Source organism: Triturus cristatus, chromosome 4_2 (assembly GCF_964204655.1).
Source record: "Triturus cristatus chromosome 4_2, aTriCri1.1, whole genome shotgun sequence".
Lineage (NCBI taxonomy): Eukaryota > Metazoa > Chordata > Amphibia > Caudata > Salamandridae > Triturus > Triturus cristatus.
The window spans coordinates 405,417,831-405,439,056 of NC_140586.1; positions in this window are offsets into that span (position 1 = coordinate 405,417,831).

Below are 21,226 nucleotides of genomic sequence, written 5' to 3' on the forward strand. Positions count from 1 at the left end.
ATAAAGTCAGGCACCCTACAGATATACTAAATACATTTTGCACATTTTACAAAACATTGCATGCCTCAGGATGCCAAAACATAATATATCAAAAGCAGACCACTTCATGGCTTAGGCCCCAATACAGAGACTAACCCCATTCCAGATACAATAATTAGAACAAGACAAAACAGAGGATGAAACTGCCACGGTCATAGATGGCCTAACATATAATAAGGCCTCAGGGTTGGAAGAGTTCCCTTCAAAATATCATAAGATCAATAAACAGCTCTAACATTGCTGCTCTGTAATCCATTTAGAGATACCAAGAAGAAGTAACTCCATTAAAAGAAATGAACAAAGTAAAAATGTCCTTGTTACATTAACCGTACAAAGATGTGCTAGATTATACTAGTTATAGGCTGATTTATCTACTTAATGTAGACAATAGGATATTGGCAAAAGGTGTGGCCAACAGACTTAAACCAGTATTACAAACTCTAGTTTATTATGATGGGGTGGGCTTTGTCCCACACTACTCCTTCGCATCACATTTTAAATTGCTCACCCATGTGCTTTGGGTAGCAAAGAAGTATAAAGAAGAAAAGGTGGCAGTATTCTTGGACGCAGAAAAAGCCTTTCACATAGTGGAGTGGCTATAACTCTTTCAAGTACTGGGAGAGACCTTTCAATCCATGCCTGAGAAATCCCAGGACTTGATGGAAGGAAAATAATCCATGGACCCACCATCAGTATCTGATGTTATTATCTCCCAAATTACTTCAAATCTGGCACCAACCACCAATATAATTCCAGATGGTCTAAATAAAAGAGCTAGAAAAAGATTAAGGAAAGCTCACAACAAAATACAAAAATTCAAAAAACTCCACAAACGCAGGCTCATCTACTGAGCTCACCACAAAAGAAATCTATTCAATATTTAGATCCTTGGAATCACGTTGGGGCGAAACTACGGCTGGCCTGATTGGTTCGTCCAAAATACGCTCTCCCGCCAAAGTGGCCCATTATTCCACAAGGTCACAATTTACTCTAACACCCAACTCTCAAGTGAGTGGACACGATCTAGCCCAAAGAGGAATAGATTGGCAGCGTGAGGAGCAAAATGTGGTCAGAGGGAAAAGTGTTAACCAGGTAGCCTTTTTGGAAAATATTCCAACTAACATCAAGCCTACAGTATCCTCTGAACAACCAGATGTGGACGAGACCGTCCTAGGTGATGGGGTCATTCAAGGCATGCAGTTGTCACCTGAGATCGCTGGTAACATAAAAAAATAAAAATCAGTGAACAACAAATATTCAGATGAAACTATGAAACTAGCGTTCTCCCCATGGTATACTTCAAGAGGCCCCCATGATATTTTGAATCGTGGTAATATTCTGAAACTGTTAAACGCAATCCCAGAGTTTAAAGATCTAACATCGGAAGACTTAGATTTGGTTTAATTTAAACATGATATTAACAATCCCACCAAAGAGATAACTTTTACAACTTGGCACTGAGAAGAGACCATTAGAAACATATTAGCAAATAAATCACAATTTGAGAAATGGGGCATCAAAATATGGAAAATCAGTGAAAATCTATATCCAACTTTGCTGATCCCAAAGTTACCAATCAATAGCCCTGTCTCAATGGATTGAAGTATGAGATCAAGAGGTCATTCTAGGGTATTGAAAGGAGCTTCATGGCCACTATCAAATATAGATCTGTCATCTGGGATCAAGAATACAAGCTGCAACTCGGGCACTCATGTGTGTGAGGAGCTAAAGAAAAATATATCGCTGAGTGATGACTGGAGCTGGCTTCCTAAAACACCTACAAAAGGGAGAGCTGAAAAACACGAATGATGCTTTCGGGGCAAAACTAAGGACATAAAACCTTTTAATATTTGCTCGTGGAATCCTAACAGTCTGAAAACCCTAATAGAGGATATAGATACAGTAACCTTTTTTAGGGACTTTGATGTTTTCATGTTCCAAGAAACATGGAATATGGAAAAGGGACCCCTAATTGGTTATTACGAATATTTGAACTTTGCATCCCGTAAGTCAGGCTTCGGTCGCGGAAGTGGCGGCTTATCCATCTACGTTTCTTTGAGCTTGGACGTCAAACATCATGAAATTGATTTCCAATTGGCATGGCTTATGTGCATCAATTTAGCCCTTAAACAACCTATACTACTCATAAACGTCTATCTAAGTCCAAAAAACTCTGTTAAGCCATCTCAATTTACTGCACTATGGGAAGTAATCAAAGTGCTGTACCATGACCACTCAGATGCTATGCTAATTATCTCAGGAGATTTTAATATGCACCTCCTCACTAAAGACAGCGTTAATAAACCAAGCAGAGCACTGACACAGATGTGCCGTTCCCAGCTCAATAAATATAACCTCGTGTTACTACAGGAAGACATTCAAATTCACAACAAGAGTATATCCACATTAAAAAAAAACAGGTTGATTCTCCATTGATTATTCCATCATCTCAATGGAGCTGACATCCTCCCTTTGCAATTATCAAGTGATACCTAGGATAGAGAGCAATCATAATCCACAAATTATTTCCCTGGCTTTATCACTTGTTCACCTGGAAGCAAGAACTATGAAAATTGTGCCAACAGCGTTTATGCTCAAAAGGCTAATGTGGAACTCGAGAAATCAAAAGGAAATATGGGAATTCCTAGAACCTGCAATCGCTAAAGCACTTACTGAGAGAATACAAGGGAAGTCTATGGTTAATATTTGGCCTCGGTTGTGTGCCTCCCTTTTGGATAATTTTCCTTTTTCTATGACATCACAAGGTTTCATTATGAGGCCCAAAAAAACAGGAAGGTACACTAATTAGCAACTTCGCCTAAATGAGAACTTAATAGAGCTATAAGGGCAACTTCTAGAAAACCGAACGGAGCACAAAAAATCTTGGAGCTTCATAAATTAAAAAGGCTCAGAAGGCAATATAAAAACGAAATATGGAAAGCCAAACAAACATATTATGAAGGAATATGTTCCAAGACAAATTTCTCATGCTAAACTCAAAATCCAAAAGTATTCTGGGGCATAATAAATAATCTCGAAAATGGTTGTAAAAGAGGGAATAGCGCTAATATCACCGAATCACGTTGGGCGTCTTTCATTTCTAATCTTTATAGTTCATCCCCGGACATACTGCTTAATAGTAATACTGTTTGTCAAAAGCCCAGCGCGTCAAGCAGAGAAGAAGGTGGAAAATCTAGGAATGTCCAGCACAATATCCAAGCCAAGCCACAAGTTAAAAAGACATGGTCTATAGTGCAAGTGAAAAAGGCAATAAGCAGGATACAATCGAATGGCGACCCTGGCCCTAATGGAATTCCAAATTTAACTTTCAAAGCAAATCTTGAGCATTGGTCAGAGATTTTAACAACTTTGTTCAATGATGTTATTAAATCTGGGTTGGTCCCCAAGTCATGGCAAGGAAGCATAATACAGCCGATCTACAAAAGTGGTCCACAAGACAACCCTGCAAATTATAGGCTAATTGCCCTAACAGATGTGGAGGCAAAAATCTTCTCAAGCTGTCTGCTTAACGACCTGGAAGAATGGGCCACAAAAGAAGATTTAATTCCAACTTTCCAAACAGGCTTTAGAAGGGGCAAGTCTACGATTACAAACTTGACCTTACTGACTTTATTGGCCGAAAGATCAAAGTACAGAAAGCAAAAATCTGTTTTGTCGATCTTAAGGACGCTTTTGATTCTGTCCCCGGTAATCTACTTTGGGCTAAACAATCAGAATGGGGTATCCCAAACCAATTGCTTGACATGATTAAATTGTTATATACTATCACATGGGTCCAGATCAAAGTCGGAGACGGCAGAAGCATAACTTGTCGACTTGAAACTAAGAGTGGTCTAATACAATGTTGCGTTCTGGCTCCATGTCTTTTTAATCTTTTTATGGCCGACCTACCATTGAATTTTAAAGAAGTTATCGCTCATTCACCTACCTTCTTAGGCTAAGATATCAAATATTTACAATATGCAGATGATACCATTTTGTTAAGCCATACTGCCATAGGCCTAAGAAGATTAGTTAATTCTTTTAATCACTATATCTCCTCTAATGGTTCACAAATAAATACAAAGAAGACAAAAATAATGACAATAGGTGGTACAAAAACAGAGAAGAAAGAATGGAAGATTAACAGGTTACATATTGAAACTGTGAAATATTATAAGTATCTAGGAATAACATTTAACGATAATCTGTCTTTTAGACAGCATTTTACTAACCTCAAAGCAAAAGCGACAGCCTTGTCCTTTGCTTTTAGAAAACTGAGGGATAAGCTGTCTTGTCCAAATCATGAACATCCACTAAAGGTTATGAAAGCAAAGCTGATCCCTTCTTTGGCTTACAGTTCAATGATATTTCGTGGGAAGGGCGCGAAAATCCTTGATGACCTACAAATAAAAGTTTTTAAATCTGTCTTTGGGGTCCCTAGGTATATGGGGCAAGCCAATGTCAGATTGGAATTTGGTCAGAAAAGGCAATCTCTGTTAAGGCAATCCTTGTTTCGTTCAGACCAGGGCACCCTTGCAAACCAATGTTGGCAGGAGATAATGATGTATGAGAATGCTAGGAGTTGGAGAGCTTCTTTAAAAGAGAGTTTAAGCAATTTTAAATGTCCGCTTTTTGAAGAAGTCAGGAGCAAAACGGTTTACAAACAGACAATAAATCGCTCAGTCACTCTTCTATCAAGTCTTTTAGATAAGGATGACCTCGCAAAAAATAGTCACTCCTGGTCAGTTATTAACTCATTTATCAAATTAGAACCTCAATCTTATCTCATGACCCATTTAAAACCATTTTTAAGGAACACATTTATGTTGTTATCGTTTGGGAGATATCCCTCAAAGGACTGAATACCTACATGGGAAAAAAACTGGTCCACAAGAAGCTGCAGGTTATGTGGTTTCTATAATGAATCTTTAATACATATTGTAACCACGTGCCCGCAGCTGTTAGAAGAGCGGAAAAGTCTGCTAAAACCCATCTTTAATGAATTAGGGGTGAGAACATGTCGCCAAGCTATTATTACCTGTCTCACTCGGACTATGCCCCGCCTGACTTCACAATTTGTAAAGTTAATTTTTATTGTAGAAAATAAGTTAATTACTAACCAAGTGCGATTCCCAACATCAATCGCCTGCCTAGACTGATACTGATTGTTATTGCACGAACATGTCGCTAAACCCATCAATGCTAAAATGAAAATTGTTTCTAAAGTCTTGTGTATGATCCTGAATCTGAAGTTCTAAAAGATTTTAATTGTTAATAGCAATTGGAAAAACAAATTGGAGATTTAAAAAAATGTTTTTAAATAATAAAAAAAACATTCTATTTGTTCATCTCAATTAGTTATATCTTAACACATGTACAATTATCTATATTGTGTCGGTCTATTATGCTGAGGAATTATTATTATTATTCTTAACATCAGCTTTTAAAATGTGTCTGTTAGATTCTGCACAACTGCACTTTATTATCGCTGCTAAAAACAAAACTGCGCACAATTGTACTTTAACTAATTGATTGGCACAGTCACTTTTAATCATTGCTGCAAACTTCTCAGTATAAAGTTGTATAGGTGCTCTATCAGCAAAAAAAATATGCTCTTAACCGATTGTGTTTTATTCTTGATTGTAATGATTTTTATTAATCAAAAAACAAAGTATTATTTACTTAAAGTACTAGAAAGAAAGGCAACTTATTCAACAAAGATAAAATGGTTTTACACACACCAACTGCAGCCCCTAACAGGCATTTATCACCAGAATATGTGAACCGTATAGGGACCAGACATGGCTACCATCTTTCCTCACTTCTATTTATCTTGATGCTAGAACCACTGTCTATTGCCATTCATCAGAACACATATATCTATGGGATTATGACACCAGCTGGGGAAAATAAAGACCTTTAATATGCTGACCAAAAAATTGGTTAACTTAACAAAACCAAGGAAATCAATAATAAACCTCATAAGCACGACTTTTAAATTCTTCAAATTCTTTGAGTATAGTATCAACTGGGGGAAATGGGAAGTGATACCGATCGCAAGGCACATGATAGTGTCTGCCACACGCAATCATCCATCCATTTAAATGGAAAAATGTCAACTCTAACATTTACCTCAAGACTGGCGTCAACCAGGTGGTAGAAGATAACATTACTCCCTCCATACAAATAATCAAATCTGATTTTATCCATTGGTTGGCACTAAATCTTTCAAAGTGGGTGAATATCCAAGTAATACAATGAGCGTAATGCCCCACTTGAGCTACATCTTTAAGATGTTGCCTCTCAATATCCAACCCACACTGATTTAAGAATTTTACAACATTTTTACAGCAGTTTATATGGAACGATGGTGACCACAGTTGAAAATGATGAAACAACATGCAGCAACAAAACATGGAGGTTTGTTTCTCCCACATGTTGAGGTATACAGGTTTGCATTCCAAATATCACATATACAATACATACCTATAGTCAATACTCTTGAGACAGCAATGTGGGCAGAAGGACCAAAAGACATATTCCAGGTAGAGCAGGAGACATCAAATCTCTCTATAAAGGATACGGCATCCATCAATTATGATCTAACTTCATACTCTGTGCAGTGGTATTTGCTTGGTGCACAACGCTCTCCATTTTGAAAGAAAATAGGCTGTTACACAAAAGAACACCAATATGAAAGAATAGGTTCATATTGAAAGGGGGTGAACTTGCATGTGAAGACAACGTAGATTTGGCTCTATTTTGAAAATATTAGTGCGTCACTCAATGCCTACATTAGCTATTTGGGCTCAAACCCATAGGCATATAAATATCTGCATGTATGGGGAAATACAAATGGGTAGTTTCAGGGCTCTATCAAACCTTGATAAACCACATGTTGAACTTGGCCCTTTTTGCAAGGTCATCCTGAAACGTTTTGTTTTCACTCCTCCATTTTTGCTGAATTTGTTTTTGTTACCCTTAGGAATCTTTGCTAACCAGTACTAAAGTGATTGTGCTTTCCCCATTTTATATTGGATTATACCCAATTGCCATATTTATTTTTCTCATAAATCCCTTTAAAGTGACACTGCACTCACCCAGGGCCTTTAAATAAAACGTTACTAGTGGGTCTGTAGCACTGATTATGTAATCCACTAAAGTAGCCCTTTAAATATGTCCCAGGCTTGCCACTGCAGAGACTGTGTGGGCAGTTTTAAACTGCCATTTCAACCTGAAAAATAACCCATTTGCCGGGCCCAAACCTGCCTTTCTAACACATATAAGTTACCCCTAGTGTAGGCCCTGGACAGCCCTGAGGGCAGGGTGCATTGTAGTTAAAAAGAGGGACACTTACTTTAAAATGTTACTTGTCCTGGTAGTGAAAAACTCCTGCATTCCTTTTTCACTACTGCAAGGCCTATCTCTCCCATAGGATAACATTGTAGTACCTCATTACGTTTGATATGTGTGATTTAGTGTCTCTGGAATGACAATTTTAAATCCTAACTTATGGAGACGTCGGATTTAAATGGCAATTTTGTAATACCACTTTTATAAATGTGGCATTTTCTTGCCTTAGCCATTTGGTGCCTGCAGCCTGTCTCTGGTCACATAACTGGGTGTAGTTGACAGTCGAGCTTTGAGTATTCCTCCTAGACAGCCATACTTATTGGGAGCACAGGTGTGGCTGGATGGGCCATCACTAGCTGGATTGGAGGGAGTAGTGGGCACTGCCCAAATTTACAATTGAATAGTTTGTGTCCTGTCTCCACACAAAGGGCTGCATAACCGTTGTAGTTAATCTGGAGCCAGAGCAAGGAAGGCAGGGCATCTGTGAACTTCAAAAGCATGCTTCTAGAAGCTTCTCCCCAATACAAAAGCACAACTGTGCGTAAACGAAGGAACTAAGCCACCAACTGTACAGTACACTTTGGAGCTGTGGAGACTCTGCCAGGAAGAAGGACTTCTGTGCTGCCACAAGGGCTTCATTCTGCTGTACTGCTGCTTCAAAGGAAATGCTACCCTGCTCTTTAGACCTGCTGCCTGTTACCCTCTTGCCCTGGTAAAAAGAACTGGCTCTCCAACTTCCTCCTTAATCCAGAACCCCAGAGTGACGCAAAGGGCTAGTATTCTGGACTCCTGATATGGGCCTCAAGGGCATAAAGGGCTCCTCAATAAGCTCCAGGACCGAGCAGTAGCAGCCAACCTCGGTGTGGCTCATGGGCTCCTAAAATCAGGCTTTTGGGCTCTTCGTAACTGTGAACAGACCAGGTCGTACTGAGACCATGCAACTCACACTGAAATTCAGTGTGAGCTGCAGCTAGTCCTTCTCTTTGAACAGCAAGCATTGATCACCCACAGAGGACTGCCAAAGCAAAGCACCAGCTGCCTGTCTGTGATGCCCGACATGCTCATTGTTCTGCCCTACCACCACCCACAACACTCTCCTTGCTCCCTGCAATCCTCTCCAATGTGAGCGGGACTCTTGGCACAGGTAAACGTTCAGTGGGACTAATCTGAGACTGTCCCTGACCCACGCTCCATTGGGGTCGACTTGACATTTTGACTATGACCCAGTCCAGCACGACCAGATAGCCGTGGTTGACGCTATATGCTTTTTGGTGTTATTTACAGTTTATTCTTTAAAAATTCATGACTCTGGCTCTACTGATTGGATTTTTGTCATTTTGGTTTCATTTATTAAATTAATGTCTATTGTTCTAAATCTGGTGTGCGATCTTTTGTGTATTGTTTTCAATGCTATACTGTTTGAAGTGTTATACAACTACTTTACACATTGCCTCTGAGTTGAACCTGACTGCTCTTTGCCAACCTACCAGGGCGTGAGCACAGGTTAATTTGCGGTTACTTGTGCCTTACCCTGACTTGGATTGTGGTGGCTGCTTGTCCCGTGATCACACCTCACTAAACCAGCAACAAAAAATTCTAACACCACACCTTTTCAGTGCAAAGCACTGTCAGTCAGTCAATCAAAGTATGCTTTATTCGAGGGATATTCATAAAAGCAAGATACAATATACAATAACAATTCATTAGATACATTAAAATACTATTAAATACAATACATTTCGATAATACATACTTTTACAGAATCTAGTTAAATTAGATCCATAAAGGAGACATTATTTCATTTGGCAGCGGTGCTGTTCAGATCAGATGCGGGTTGACATAATTAAAGCCCTGGATTAGACATTCCGCAATAATTACAGTGGATACTTTTTGTTAAAACAATGATATTTAAATAATTAAAAAATTTTAAAAGAGGTTACATACGATAAAATGCTAAACATTAGCAGGGGGGGGAATAGTAAAAAGACTAGCAGTCTCCCCCGGTTCCAGAGAATAGTCAATTGACTAGCAGTCTCAGTCTAATCATCCACGCCCATCCTAGATACTTTGCAGTGGCAATTGAAATCCAAGGCAATGTGCTGGTGCATATAATGCGTAGAGCAACAGTGCCACTAGTAGTTCCTAGATTTTTGCACATTGGAGTAAGCCATATACGCCGTGGAGCAGCATAGATTTCACAAGAAAACAAGAAATGACCAATGGTTTCATTTTTAGTACCACAGGCAGGGCAAACAGCACTATTTCCCGCTTCCCATTTTGCTGTTAAAGATCTAAGGGGAAGTGCTCCAGCTCTTAGTTGGAAGAGAAGCTTCCTATCTCTTGGCTTGGTTATGATATCCCAGTAAGGCTCAAGATGAGGGTACATCTTGGCCTCTAGGAACTCTCTAGTCATGTTGCCAAGACTTGGGCTACACCAGTTCCGCTGGGCAACCTTCTCCCAATAAATGATCTTGATCGTACTTTTAGAAGGGAAGGTTGCTCCTGCAGGATCTTCCCAAAGTGTGCTCAAGCCAAGCTCAAGCAAGGATGCCCTAAGCGCTTTTAGCCAGCCTATTTTATGATGGAGGTCAGTTCTTATGATATCTAGAAAGCCCCCTGCGTAGTGGGAAAGCGCAGGCGTGGTCCATAACCTGCGCCAGTACAATATTGGGCGGAGCCGTGCCATATCTTCAATGGCTCTTCTGCCCAAGTCATACTTAAGGGGCAGCAGCGGGGTGCTTTTGGGAACGCCTGTAATGGCCCTAAGAAATATATTCTCTGCAAGTTGAAGAGCCGGCATTTTTTCAAACCCCCACAACTCGGCACCATAAAGTACAGAACCCAGAGCTTTAGCTTCATAAACTTGTAAGACAGGTTTCACAGGTTTAGTGAATGATTTTCTGTGTTCTGAGCTGATTACGCCTGCCAATTGCCTATGTTTGATTGTTGCAATTTCAATATGGTGCCGCCAAGCCTGCGCATTGGATATATGCATACCCAAATAAGTAAAATTATTAACTACCTCCAACGGACGGTTGTTTAAGGTAATTTTTGTCTTGAAGCTACGATGGGGATTAAAAGTCATCAACTTCGTTTTTGTAATGGTTACTTCTAGGCCATACTCTTTACAAAATTGGTCAAAGATTGACAAAGCACACTGCAATCCACTTGGCGTTTTGGCTAGGATGAGTGTGTCATCCGCGAACATTAAAATAGGAATTTTAATACCATCTAAAAAAGGGGCATCCACTTGGGCGGAAGTCATACGTGCTACCACATCATTGATGTAAAGTGTAAAAAGGACTGGGGCCATCGAACATCCCTGTCTAACGCCCCTCTCCACTGGAAAATCTGAGGTAACTGAGCCTAAGCCACCCCACTGTATTCTTGCATAATTTGATTCATGGAGTCTCATTATCATAGATAACAAATCGTTTGGGACGCCCTGCTTCTGCAAAACCGACCATAGCTTTAGTCGAGGGACCAGATCAAAAGCGGCCCTTAGATCGACAAAGGCCGCATACAGGCTTCCTTTGCCGAGGACCACCGTCCTCCATTGAATCATAGTAAAACGAAAGACCTGGTCCACCGTACTTGTGGATCGGCGAAAGCCAGCCTGGAAGGTTGATAGGGCCTTGGTCTCTTCCGCCCAATCCAGGAGCCTATTGACGATCACACGCCCCACTACCTTTTGGATGGTATCTATAAGGCTTATAGGGCGGTAATTACCTGGCAATGATCGATCTCCTTTCTTAAAAATGGGGATAATCACTGCACCCTTCCAGGATTTTGGTACTGATGCACCCAAGGCAATGGCATTAATAAGATGGTGGATGTATGAGCACCAGCGCTCTTTATCGTTAACAAATAGATCCGCTGGCACGCCATCAAGGCCAGGGGCTCGTCCGCAGGCAACTGCATCCAGAGCCGTCATGATTTCACTGGGGCAGAAAGGATTTTCTTTTGGGAGGTCTACACAGACTGTCTCATGCCGTTCGGTAGTATTAAAAACAGCATATTGGTTTTTAAAAAACTTTACCCATTCAGTTTCAGGGACATTGTTATGAGGGGATTCAGGGCCACCTGATTTTCCCCATCTGACAATGTGCCAAAACTGTCGAGAATCCTTGGTATCGCTAGCTGCCTTCAGCTCAATCCAGTGTTGCTCATCCCAGGCTTGTTTAGCCTTCACAATACTAGTTTTGTAATTTTTCCTGGCAACTTGGATTGAAGCTGTTTGCCCTCCCTTAATAGCATTACCCAATGCAAATCTACACTCCCTGCATTCATCGTTGTACCATTTAGCTGGCTTGGGGACCCTGTCACCTTTGTCCTTGGCAGGCTTAAGGAAGTATCCCTTAATTGCATCAAAAAGGGAATTATGAATTCCTTCAACCCTGTTCAGGCCATTGCTCAGTGTATTACAATCCTCAAGGTCTAATATGGCTTGATCAACACGGCTATTCATACTATCAATAGCCTGTTGGTTGATTGCAACCTTTTCCCAGCGTAACCTCCTCATGTTGTTGGTGGGAACTATCCGAGGTGGTACGAGCACAGGAAGTCCCACAGGCAAGCCAGTATGTGGCCACCACTTGTGTGACAAGCACAAAGGGTTATGGTCACTCTCCAACCTTCCATCCACATACATATTACAGATAGATGGCCATAGCTTTAGGCTGCATAGCAGATAGTCAATTCTGCTATTGTGCCTACCATTGTCAAATGTGCTTGCACCTTTTCTATCTCCACTAGTCCTGCCATTCAGTGCTCTTAGCCCCTTACCATAACATAGAGCATTTAAACCAATGATATCAGCGGACCATCGCACTATTGGAGGCAGCTCTACTTTAGGCACGCCCCATAGTCGATCCTCCTCTTCTCCAAAGAGATCATCATTGCTAATCAAGGGTTCAAATGTACTATTAAAATCGCCCGCAATGATAATATTGTTGGTCGGCGAGTGTATGTCAATGAGGCTATCAAGATCTTCTAGTACCTCTGACCTCCCACTCTTCTTCCTCCGGACATAAACATTATAAATGTCTACACTACCCAGCTTTTCTAGGTCTAATCTGATTAGTTGGATATCCCTGCTACTTGTATCATCAACTTTAATGCCCAATTTTAAAGTTTGACGAACCCAAACTGCTAGGCCCCCCATAGGTCTGCCCCTTGGGCCTTTTACCGCAGGGACAAAGTAATTCAAGTAGCCCTGCATAAAACATGCTTCACAGGCCCAAGTTTCCTGGAATATGCAAAGGTCAAATTTATTAACAAAACTCATCCACTCTGGTGATTCCATTTTGGAGATCAGCCCAGCAATATTCCATGAAAATAGGGTGCCTACTGATTCCTGGGTAATAACCCTAGCATTATCTGGAGTTGGCAGGGCATGATCGACCAAGTGCTCAAGGGGATATTCTACCTCTACTGGAGATGATACAATACTAGACACATTATGATGCATACTTGTATTTGTCTCGGGCGCCGCAGGTGGTGTTCTCGTAGACTCATGAGTGTTGAGTCAATCAACATCCTCCAAGCTTTCTAACACCCCAAATCTGTTTCTTAAGGGGATCATTAGATTATGTTGGATATTGAATGAATCCCCCATCACAGAGGTGACAGCTGGTTTTGGTCTTGGAAAAAAGTAGGTGAGTTCCCAAGTTGTAATTGATGAACTCCTATACAGCGTTTGCCAGTTCAGAATATGAGCAACAGCTCTTGGGTCCCTAAAGTTGATGAGGATAATATCCCCGTGTATAGTTTTTGCAGTGTTACCCAACCAGGGCAGGCGTCTTACGTGTAAGATTTCCCCATTAATGTAGGAAGGAAGGGGGCGATTTTGGCCTAGCCAGTGGATAACTTTGTTTTTTAGTTGGTGGTATCCTTCTGCAACATCCGGTTTTATCGTAGGAACCCCTGCAAGCACAACTACCAGGGGGACTGCCTCTGGTGGTAAATTAATAGACAACGGACCTCGTGGTTTAGTTGAGGGATCAATGTTGTGTCCCGGTTTGACAGACAAATGACCCTCGTTCTTTGGGGTGTTTACAGTGCAGGTCCTAACCCTAGCCATGGTTGGGCAAGATGGATTAGAGGTAATGGTACTATCTGAATAGCTAACCCCTCCCTTACTTGTTGATGTGATCACTTGAGTCACTTGTTCGTCTGGGGATGAGCTAGAAGAAACTATAGCAGAAGCCAAAGCTGTAGATGGTATTTGTGAAGGGCCAGATGTGGTCATGTTTTGTTCCATCTTATTTCCCACTAAAGATTCAACTTTCGCTAGCCTTTCTTCAATGTTCTTTAGACTTTCTACAATTGGCAACATAAATTTTTCCATCAGTTTGCCAATTTCATCCAGTAACTCCCCATTAGTACCAACTTGATTCAAGCAAGATGCAATACTACCAGTGGGAGGTTGTTTCAGTGAACTGAGGGTAGCATTATTTCCAGAACAGGTAGCATTAGAGTTACTTCTAGAAATGTTATTACATTTATTTTTACGTAACTCAGAGACTATCTTCCTTTTTATCCTGGGCACTGGGCCGGTCAGTGTGGTCTGACTATATATAATATCTTTAGTAGATATCGACTCATTAGCTTGGGGTGATAACTCATGTTGAGCATCCAAGATAATATTTGAGTCATCAGGGGGAGGGATAGGGGAAAGAAGATTAGGTAGGGCCATATCAGCGCTTTGTTCGTGCACGATAGACGTAACAGGGCTCCTAGTAGAGTCATTAGTGCCCAAGGGTAGCATAGAGTCCTGGAAAGGAGAAACCTCAATGCCCGTACATGGAGCTTCAGGAAATAGCGAGGTTGATGACATATTTTTTATAAGTTCTATTGAACAACGGCGTCTGGCCCTAAGTTCTGCAAGAACGACCTCCCGGGCAGAGTCAGTATTAGGTTTCTTAAAATAGCTATCAAGAGTTCCCTTTTTCATCTGCTCACTCATGGCGTAGGGATGTCAATATTCACCGGAGACAGTACAGCATTCAATGAAGTTTTTGTCAGCACCCAGCTGATTTCTACAGATTTAGTAGTAATAGTAACCGCACATACCAGTTCTTGCGTAGTGTCTCCAATCCACAAAGTAAATGGGGTGGGCCCGTCCCGGCCTCAATCGGTCCTCTGAGGGCCACAGAGGGCCCGCCCTTTGCCCGGGCTTAGCCCGGCGTCGCCCGCGCACGTCCCGCGACGCGGATTGTAGGACCGTTTTAATGGCGCCTCCGGGCGCGTATGGGGTGACGTAGCTTCCGCCGTCCGGGAAGGCTGGGAGATGAAGTCCGCCGCTTGCCCCGCCTCCACGCTGCGGCCACGAAGGATTCGCGGCGGCGGGAGGGAGAGGACAAGCCCCAACAGCAGCAGCAGTTGCCCTTTACAGAAAGGACCACAAGGTGAGTATCGGGTCCGGCCGGGGCAGTCAATAGACAAACAGAGTCGACCCGCTCCACCGAGTGTAGGGCCGTTTTAATGGCGCCTCCGGGCGCGTATGGGGTGACGTAGCTTCCGCCGTCCGGGAAGGCTGGGAGATGAAGTCCGCCGCTTGCCCCGCCTCCACGCTGCGGCCACGAAGGATTCGCGGCGGCGGGAGGGAGAGGACAAGCCCCAACAGCAGCAGCAGTTGCCCTTTACAGAAAGGACCACAAGGTGAGTATCGGGTCCGGCCGGGGCAGTCAATAGACAAACAGAGTCGACCCGCTCCACCGAGTGTAGGGCCGTTTTAATGGCGCCTCCGGGCGCGTATGGGGTGACGTAGCTTCCGCCGTCCGGGAAGGCTGGGAGATGAAGTCCGCCGCTTGCCCCGCCTCCACGCTGCGGCCACGAAGGATTCGCGGCGGCGGGAGGGAGGGAGAGGACAAGCCCCAACAGCAGCAGCAGTTGCCCTTTACAGAAAGGACCACAAGGTGAGTATCGGGTCCGGCCGGGGCAGTCAATAGACAAACAGAGTCGAGCACTGAGAAACTAAGGGATTGGTGGTCATGCCACCTGCAGATACATTGCACCAAAGATGACTGGGAAGAACTTATGGAACACCATGATAAATACCTGAGAGACATGGCTGAAAGTGCTACTGAGGTGACACTTGGCCCCCAAAAAACTAAAATCTGCAGGTCTGCTACTCGGAGCAATATGCTGGAGATGTGACCACCCAGATGCTTACATCGTAAACTTACCCTGGAAATGTCAAAAGCTTGAACTTTTTGGCAAAGCATATGGAGAGTAATGTGCGAGTCTTCAGAACTGTCAGACCAACTAACAAAGCAGCCATTTTCATGCATAGCACTGAACCATACCCAGTGGTTACTCATCAATGAGCCAAGTGGTGCTCCACAGTATAGAGAGTGGATAACCACTGTATTCTCAGATTATGGAGAACCTACAATAGCCTGAAATTTGAAAAATGCTTTTGAGAAATGTATACTACTGCACCTTATGAATGAGTGATTTACCAGCTGAATGTTATGCATAATGCACAAATACTTGACATATTACCCTAAGTGAAGCCTGTTTTTTCTGTGCCATAGCTACTAGGTGGCAGATCGCAGGTTAGGTTAGTGATTTAAGGGCTCACCCTGGCAAGAGTTGTGATTATTCCTTGAGGTGGGGAGTCGCTCATCCCAAATAATTATCCACTAGTAGTTTTCACATCACCTCAGAAAATCTGTCACAATAGCAGAGGCTAATGGAACTTTGATTAAATCATAGCTTCATAGGCAGACTAACTGAATGGCTTACTACTGAGCCGCTGAGCAGGGTGAAACGTTTCAAACAATTTAGACATGAAGAACATCACTCCAAGTGATGAGCCTATTAGGACTTTAAATGGAACAGGTCTTTGACACTCCATTGATTTTGTACTAGAAATCACACTAAGCAACACTTTATTTGTGGTTAAGCCAAACATTTAAAAATCTAACAATTTAATAGAAAGAAGCAAGTTGCCAGGACTAAACAGCTGCAATTGTTTTTAGTTATCTCACAGTCTGGACCTCTGTAGATTTTGACAAGTGGTTAAAGAGAATAAACCCATTGGCCAGGCTAGGAAAGCAAGTCCAATTTTTAAACCGCTTTAATGGTCAAGACATGTTTGAGCCCTTTAGACGAGGCTTGTCTTTTGACATGCACAGACTTGCGCCATAATGCTGAGCTGAGTATGCACTCACTAGCATAATATTTGTCCTGGGAGCATACCCTCCAATTACAAATTCCTATATGGAGATAAACTCAGAAGGGTCCCACACATTGGACGTGTGCCGTGCACTGCAGCACGGATACAGTGCACACGTATTTTGAATAGATAAGCACATTTTACCTTGTTAACTACTCCTTCCAGGAAACATCAGTTTTTGGAGGAAAGCCCTGTCTCGCTCTCTTAGAGTCAGCTTTGCTTCAATACCTATTGGTACTTGCTCTGATTCACCTCAGTAACAGCCCAGTAACACCCACTTGACACACAGCAACTCAAAATAGTGCAAGGGTGCTTTTGTGCTGATAAAAGGACACACTTGGATGGCAAGTACCCTTGCGAGACTTTTGTTTCTTTACACCAGCACACGGCCGCCCTAAACCTGGGCCCAGATTTAGAAAATTATTCAAATATCAATGACCTATAAATCGAAAACTGGTGAACGGGGTCATCATCCCCCAGGGGGCCATTCCCAGTCCAAGATTGCTGTTTAACTGTGTGAACGGAAATTATACATATATGACATTTTTTAGTCTCTGCAGATTTTGAAGGGTAGTCATTTTGCGCACGCCTTGTAGAATCCGAGAAGTAGTTTACGTCTGCAGGAAAATAAGAGTTACAAATAGAGCTTTGGAGAATATTACCTATTACCATTTCTTTGTCAGAACAAGTTGTTAACATCGGAACAAAATCATTGCTGTTATGTGAGAATAGAACTCTAAAATGTGTAAATTACACCTGTGGGAAGCTTTTCTGAAAGAAGCTTTTATCTTTGACTTGTTTAATAAAGTGCATGCAAGGGGTACTTTGTATATTCATGAGAATATTGTTTGATGAAAAACCATCTGGGAAAAGTAGCATTTTGTTTGATTGTTCTAAATAGTAAAAGTTTTTATAGCGGTTTTCATAATATGTAGAAAAACAATTGGAGACATTTATCTTGCCATGGATTAATAAAAAAAACGAAAATAATAAAATTCACAAAAAACATAGCTGATTACGAATAAATAAAATGTAAAATGCGTGCAAAGGTTAACAGTACAGTTTTGAAAATGGTCGGCTTGCTTATAATGAAGCGAAAACTGTGATATACCCAAGACTTTAATTATACAGTCCTTTGTGGATATCCATGCTTGTAATGGGAATGTTGGTTCTCGATTCCTTCGGTGTAAAGATATTAGTATTATACTTTCCTTACCTTGTAATCTAGCGATTAGCACGTTTTAACTTTATGCAATTTTTCATTATAGATATTTATTATAGGCAACTGATGTCCTTTGGCTAAGAAATAATCATTATACATTCTAGAAGAATATCTGTGCATTAACTTAGTTTTCGCTTTTTTTCTTTTATCGTAATTTTGGTTTGTCTGCATTGAACGGTTTCTTTTTCTGCTTTTTCACTATGGTACATGTATTGACTCTCTGCAAGATGTCCCCCCATTTATTTAGTTCAGGTATTTAATACAGCGTGAACCTGGCTAAAAGTAGAAATAGAGCAAGGATCGCCAGTGGCGTTTGGAGTAAGACTTGCGGAAAATTGCCGCGTTAAGTGCTATGACAAAAGTGACAAGAAAAAGTAGTTAAAGGGATAGGGAAGATTGACAGTCCTATGTGTAACCTTAGGTGTAGAAGTAAGTAGGATGAAGGAAAAGTGCAAAGGAAAATGTTGGAATAAGTATTAATGAGGGTGAGGATGGCAGAATACTTTGGGGCAGATTTTTCATGTTTTCACATAGTGCCGTTTGTCACCGTGCTTCCCCACACTGTGTGAAAGGGCAGGAATGTGATGTATTTAACATTATAGGGAACATTCTTGCCCTTTCCCTGTACTGGTGAAAGGATGGCTGTGTTGTTGTTTTTCTACAGGAAATGGCATCTTCTCGCAGACTCGACGGCAGGCGGTGTGTAAACTAGGTACAGACGCGGTGGTTGAGCTTTGATGAATGTGTGACTACAAGACACCACCGTGAGACACAAGACCTGCATGGTGCCCAATAGCATCATCCAGTAGAAAATCTACTGGTTATTGTCATAACAAATTTAGGTGAGTGCAATAGGCCTCATGATTGTTGTGCATGGAATAAATGCTTAACATAAGGCAGGGACCTTCAATAAAGGAATAGATATTACAGCCCTGACGAAGGCCCCAGACCCGATAGGGCTAACACCGAGGGCCGAAACATGTTGGCATTATAAAGTGGGTATATTTGAAAGAATTGTTTTCAAAAGAACCCCATTTCACGATTTTAATTATACCACGGGTACCCTAAGAATAAAGTATTACATTTGGGTATACCTGTAGGTATTTTTAATATATTACGTATCTGGTTCCCTGCTTAACCAGTCGTTATCTTATATAAGAACTCCCAGAACATCTTTGGTTGAGTCCGCCCAGGTAGTACCATCTTACCTGGGTGTGGAAAGACGCCTATGATGAAGCATGTCACTACTAGTGAGTGAGGCGTCTTCTCCAATATCTTGGGATATTCCACCATACTAAGTGACTCAAGAACATACGATTTGTCCAGGGATCACTTGACACGATATCTGGCTTCTCATAAAAACTGTATACCCACATGGGTTAACAGTAAAACAACAGTTGCCTTGAGTGATAATATATCTTCTTGCACAAAACAATTCTCAGAAGCATTTTCCTCTTTCAAAGTGTGCTGCAGAGAGAGAAAACAATGAGGAGAAATAAACATATTTCTCCTTGTTGCCCCTCCCCTGGGGAGGCGTAGCATTTTGAGGCATTCCCGAGTATACCACTGTTGATAAATCTTGGATTGTACAAAAAATCATCCGTAGGTAGATGTGAGTGAATATCCACAATCCACCCATGAAACGCCTCCCTGTGGCAGAATAACGCAATACAGTGATTTGCGCTCCTTTGTGTTACTCCAGAGTTATCAAGCCATGTGTTGCTTGATAAATCCTTCTTTAGTGTTGTGTCTCCCTTGCGCCCCCCCTTGCATGGCGCAAGGGTGATGCAACACATTGATAAATATGTCCCCTTGTTCTTTGATGGGATCCTCTGTGTTTGGGTTTCAATGTCAAAGACATTGCATCTTTCATTATTTTAGGCTATTTCATCATGTAAAAATTGTCCTATGTGAGTCACATCAGGTATAACCGCAGGCATAGCTGCACATCCATAGCCCCTCTCAACAGTACTGCTCAGCATCTGCCTCCATCTTTTGTTGACAATAATGCAGAATTAGGAGCTACCCTGCTACTTAAGTGCTGAACTCTACATACACACCGTCAACAATAAAATGCAGTTTAGACAATTGCATGCCCACGATTGCCCAGCAAGGAAGCTACTGGTTCTCAGTGTAACATGGACTATCCTCCATCTGACTTCAAATTCTTGGCTTTGCCAGGTACAAAACCCATAGGTCCAAGGTGAAATACTTTCAAAACAACTTCTGTGTTCTACAGCAATGTTGCCTACTCAAACACATATGGTCTTTTGTCATCACAGAAAAACAGGAGTAGCTGGAACTGCTATGACCCCCTCCCCCATTTTGACAGCACTCCATGTCTATTTGGGCCTGCTAAAATACATTTTCCTTCTTTCAATTAGTATTTAATCAATTTATTTATTATGATTTGGCACTCCGAAGAGGGCCACATAAACAAAATACACAAATACGAATACATATTCCCAAAAATATAAACATTGCAGCACTCTCTGCTGAGAAAGACAGACTAGGACACAGACCTCCACATTTCATCAATAAATAGCTAGAAAACCTTTAAAAAAGTTAAAAATGTTGAAGCAAAACATTTCATTAGGAGGGGTAAATAAAGCCTGCAAAAAAGAGTTCATATCCAAAATACCCAATTGCAAACAAGTAGATATTAACCATTTTAAACGAAGAGGACGAAATACCGGACATATAAACAATACATGATTACGATCCTGTGCAGACATATTACATAAATTACATAAAGGGGAAGACCCATACCATTTTGCTAAAAGAGTGTTAAGTGGCAATAGATCCTGCCTCAAGAGGAACCAAAATCTCCGAATGCCATGAGGTAAATTCCAAATAACATAAGGTTGGACAAACTTCCTTTGGTATGAATTAGTCAGATACACACCTCCCTTCTTAGCTTCCATGGTCTTCCTGTCCAACATAAAACAAAGAGTCCAGGAAGCCTGTTTCAGAAGAGATTTTAGCTGGGAGGGAGAGATCACAAAAATAGAGCTCTCATCTAATTCAAGAAGAGCTACAGCTTTTCTGAAGTTTTTAACAATTTGAGTGTACTCTTTAAAACTTCCCAACAATTCCCCCCTGAGAAGGGATCTCAGAGTCCCCTTTTCACCTCTAGCGAGGCAGGCAACCCATCGTACTAAAGCAACTAGGCCCTGCACCCAACAGCTGCGAAGACCAAACTCAAGTCTGCACGCAGCGACAGAACAAGCAGAATTGAGAGAGGTTATGGACCTTAATAATTTTCCTTCAACCGTCTGTAGAAAACCCCAATGCTTTAAATCGACCACTTCTATTCCATACAAAAGAGTTGATGGAATTTTTGCCCTATAAACCTCAAGAAAACAAGCAAAGTGTCTTCTCCCTGTGGCGGAATAAAGAGCACTCAAACTTTTGCCTTGGGACAG